The sequence below is a fragment of the Marmota monax genome, unplaced genomic scaffold (genome assembly GCF_021218885.2).
Source record: "Marmota monax isolate L192 unplaced genomic scaffold, Marmota_monax_Labrador192_F-V1.1 WCK01_AAM20220418_F8-fsc00001, whole genome shotgun sequence".
In the NCBI taxonomy this organism is placed as follows: Eukaryota; Metazoa; Chordata; class Mammalia; order Rodentia; family Sciuridae; genus Marmota; species Marmota monax.
The window spans coordinates 34,212,992-34,218,041 of record NW_026693777.1 but is presented as its reverse complement, the minus strand read 5'-3'; positions in this window follow the sequence as shown (position 1 = coordinate 34,218,041).

Sequence of the window (5,050 nt, the reverse complement as noted above, 5' to 3'; positions counted from 1 at the left end):
AATGGGTTACTCTGTGCATGTAAGTGTGTGCATGCAACTGTGTACATAATGATTGAGAGCAGGAACAGGAGAAACTACTCCAAGATGATTGCTTAACAATACAAAAGATAGTCAGGCGTGATGGCACATGTCTATAATCCCAGCGGTTGGGTGGTTGAGGCATAAGGATTGAGGGTTCAAAGCCAGCCTCAGCAAAAGTGAGGCACTAAGCAACTCAGTGAGACCCTGTCTCTAAATAAAATACAAAATAGGGTTGGGGATGTGGCTCCATGGTCAAGTGCCCCTGAGTTCAATCCCTGGTACCACTCCGCAAAATTATTTTATCAGTATTAGACAGAAGTTAACATAACAAAATATAAAATTCTTGTGAGTAAATTTGTTCAGTGACTGGTTTTCTATGAACCATGTTTATTTAGTAGCCACACTGAGTAAAGACTTGTGAAAGTGTTGAATAAAATGATTTCTGCTGGTTAGTCATGTCATTTTAACATATCACCAACAGGAAACAGAATTGTCTTCATTCACCATCACCTACATACAGTGTGAAATGAATTCTTATCAAGGAAAATAAAATATTTTATATTATATTATACATGTAAATAGATATATTATCTTTGTGATCTAGAGATATATGCCTATGATTAATACAAAGTTGACATCAAAGTGGCACTTCTTTCAGAGTGAGAGAAGGTCTTTATTAATCATTCAAGTTTTTACATAAACAAGGAAAAGATGAAAATAGGAAGCAAAAGAAAAATACACAAAATTTTAAAAAATAATTTAATTGCTAAGGCTGTTTTTATCACTTTTTATTATCAGATTAATTCAAGTAAATCTTTCAGACCAGTCAAAATTATTTGCTTTAATATTACAGTAATCCATTTAGAAATGTCCAAAGACAAAGCCAAAATGTGAACAGTCCTGTGAGTTTACTTTGTTTCTAGGAAAAGAGCCTTTCTTATCACTACAGAAACCTGGCCAGGCTTCAGATATCAACTCTTCAGTTTGGACATAGCTACTTTCATTTTTTTGTTCCTCAGAGTGTAGATAACAGGGTTTAGGACGGGAGTAAAGATGGTATAGAACACAGCAAGGACCCCCAACACCTCCAGTAGGGAGACCCCTCTAACCTGAGTGTCGGGGGAGTTCTCCACCACACCCAGGTTAGAAGGGACTCCATCCTCCAGGGGAAAGACCCCCCTAACCTGAGTGTCGGGGGCAGCTCCCCAGCGCACCCAGGGTGGAGGGGTCTCCCGCTCAAAGGGGGAACCCCTCCACCCTGGGTGCCACGGGGAGCTCTATACCATCTCACCCAGGGTAGAGAAGACCCCCCTCCATGGGGGAGACTCCTTCCTCTACCGTGGGTGTTAGGGAAAGCTTGTATACCATCGCACCCAAGGGAGAGGGGCAGCCCACCACCAGTGGAGAGACCCCTCTAACAAGGGTATTGGGGGGAGCTCGTATACTATCACACCCAGGGTAGGAGGGACCCACCCCTCCATGGGCGAGACCCTTCTAACCTGGGAGCTGGGGGAACTCTCCACCGCACCCAGGGTACAAGGGACTCCCCACTCGAAGGGCAAGACCCCTCTAACCTGGGTGTCCGGGTGAGCCGTATAAAGAGGGAACTCTCCCCACCAGGGGCAAGATCCCTCTGACCTGGGTGTCCGGGGGAGATGGTATACCATCACACCCCGGGTGGAAGCGACTCCCCTCTCCAGGGTGGAGACTCCTCTAATCTGGGTGTGGAGGGAGCTCCCCACCGCACGCAGTGTAGAGGGGACTCACCCCTCCAGGGGCGAGACCCTTCTAACCATAGGGTCAGAGGGAGCTCATATACCATTGCATACAGGGTATAGGGGACTCCCCACTGCAGGGGCAATACGAGTCTAACATGGGTGTTGGGGTGAGCTCCCCACAGCATCCAGAGTACAGGGGACTCCTCCCTTCAGGGGCAAGACCCCTCTAACATGGGTGCAGGGGAGAGCTTATATACCATCACACCCAGCATACAGGGGACTCCCCAGACCAGGGCTGAGACCCCTCTAACCTGGGTGTCGGGGGGCGGTCCCTACTGAACCCAGGATACAGGAAACTCTCCACTCTAGGGGAGAGACCCTTCTGACCTGGGTGTCTGGTGGAGCTCATATATCACCGCACCCAGGGTAGAGGGGGCTTCCCCCTTCAGGGGCGATAACCCTTTAACTTGGGTTTCGGAGGAAGCTGGTACACCATTGCACCCAGGGTACAGGGTACTCCCACGTCCAGGGGCTAGACTCCACTAACCTGGGTGTCAGGAAGAGCTCCCCACCGCACCCAGGGTGCAGGGGACGTCCCCTTCCAAGTTCAAGACCCCTACAACCTGGGTGTGTGTGGGAAGGGAGCTCGTTTACCATTACACCAAGGGAAGAGGGGACTCGTTCCTCCAGAAGCGAGACTCCTTTAACCTAGGTGTCGGGGGGAGCTCCCCACTGCACCCAGGATACCGGGGACACCCCACTCCAGAGTCGAGACACCTCTAACCTGGGTGTCAGAAGGAGCTCATATACCATAGAACCCAGGGTAGAGGGAACTCCCACCTTCAGGGGTGAGACCCCTGTATCGTGGGCGTCGGGGGAGATCCTATAACATAGCACCCATTGTAAAGGTGACTCCCCCATCAAGGGGTGAGACCCCTCTAACCGGGGTTCCTGGTGGAGCTCGAATACCATCATACACAGGGTAGAGGGGACCCACCCCCCAGGGGAGAGACCCCTCGAACATGTGTGACTTGGGGAGCAAGTATACCATCGCACCCAGGTTAGATGGGACTCCCCCTCCAGGGGGGAGACCCCTCAAACCTGGTTGTCCAGGGGAGCTCCCCACCACACCAGGGTACAGGGGACCTCTCCCTCCAGAGGCCAGACTTCTCTAACCTGGCTTTCGGGGGGAGCTCCTATAGGATAGCACCCATGGTACAAGGGACTCCCCCTTCATGGGACGAGACCCCTCTAACCTGGGTTGGGGGGGAGCTCCTCACCGCACCCAGGATACAGGGGACTCCCTTCTCCAGTGGGAGATCCCTCTAACCTGGGTGTCGGGGGAACTCATATACCATTGCACTCAGAGTAGAGGGGATCCCCTCTCCAGGGGGGAGAACCCTCTACCTGGGTTCCAAGGGGAGTTTGTATACCATCACACCCAGAGTAGAGGGAACCCCCCCTCCAGATGGGAGACCCCTCTACCCTGGGTGCTGAGGAGAGTTCGTATACCATCGCAACCAAGGTAGAGGGGAACCCCCTCCAGGAGGGAGACCCCTGTACACTCGGTGCCGGCAGAAGTTCCTAACTATCGTGACCTGGGAAGAAGGGATCCACACCTCCGGGGGAAGACCCCTCTAACCTGTGTGCCAGAGGGAGCTCCTATACTATTGCACCCAGAGTACAAGGGACTTCCCCATCCAGCGGGGAGAACCCTCTAACCTGGGTGTCATTGGATCTCCCCACCTCACCCCCGGTACAGGAAACTCCCCCCTCTAGGGGGAGACTCCTCTAAACTGGGTGTTGGGGGAGCTCTTATACCATCCCACCCAGTGTAGAGGGTACTACCCCCTCCAGGGGGAAGACCACTCTAATGTGAGATTCAGGGGGAGCTCCCCACCACACCCAGGAAGAGGGGACTTGCCCCCATGGGTGTCAAGGGGGAGCTCATATACCATCTCACCCAGGGTAGAGAGGACTCCATCTTCTAGGGGAGAGACCCTTCTAACCTGGGTGTTGGGGGGAGCTCCCCACTGCACCCTGGATAGAGAGTACTGCACCCTCTAGGGGGAAACCTCCTTTAACCTGGGGCGGGGGGGGGGGAAGCTCTCCACAATACTCCTGTTAGGGGTGACTCCCACCTCCAGGGGTGAGACCTCTCTAACCTGGTTATGGCGGAAGTCCATATACCATGGCACACAAGGTGGAGGGGATTCCCACTTTAGTGGGGAGACCCCTCTAACCTGTGTGTCCCAGGAGATTTGCACCGCAACCCAAGTAGAGGGGATTTTCTCCTCAGGCGAGACCCCTCAAACCTGGGTGTTGTGGGGAGCTTGTATACTATCACCCCTCCAAGGGGAAGACCTCTCTAACCTGAGTGGGGTGGGGGGGAAATCTCCTCACCACCACCCCCCGGTAGAAGGGACTCCCCACTCCAGGGAGGAGACCCTTCTAACCTGGGTGTCTGGCGGAGCTCATATGCCATCACACAACTGGTGGAGGGTACTCCCCCCCTCTAGGGGGGAGACCCCTCTAATCTGGGTGTCGGGGGAGCTCCCCACTGCACCCAGGGTACCGGGGACTCTTCCCTCAAGGAGCGAGACACTTCTAACTTGGGTGTTGGGGGGAGCTCATATTACCGTGGTACCCAGGGTACAGGGGATTCCCTCTTCCAGACGAAAAACCCCTCTCACTGGGTGTCAGGGGGAGCTCTAATCACTCGCACCCAGGGTAGAGGAGACTCTCCCCTCCCAGCGGGGAGAAGCCCCTAACCTGGTTGTCAGATGAAGCTCAGATCAATTGTACCCAGGGTAGAGGGGACGCCTTTCTCCAGGCGTGAGACCCCTCTAGCCTAGGTGTAGGGAGGGAAGAGGGGACTACCCCCTCCAAGCGGAAGACCCTTCTACCCTGGATGTAGAGAAGAACTCGGATCTTTGCACCCAGGGTAGAGGGATGCCCACCTCCAGGAGGGAGACCCTCTTCCCTGGGCGTTGGGAGAGTTCGGTTCACTAGCACCCAGGGAAGAAGGGACTACCCCTTCCAGGCAGGATACCCCTCTTTCCTGGGTGTCGGGGAGAACTCAGATCACTCGCACCCAGAAGGAAGTAGGTTCTACCCTGGGTGTCGGGGGGAGATCGGATCACTCGCACGCAGGGTAGAGTGGACTCCCCTCTCCATCCGGAGACCCCTCTACCCTGGGTTTCGGAGGGATCTCGTATCACTTGCACCCTGGGTAGAGGGGTCGTCCCCCGCCAAGCAGGAGACCCCTCTAGCCTAGGTGTGAGGGGAGCACAGATCACTGGCACCCAGGG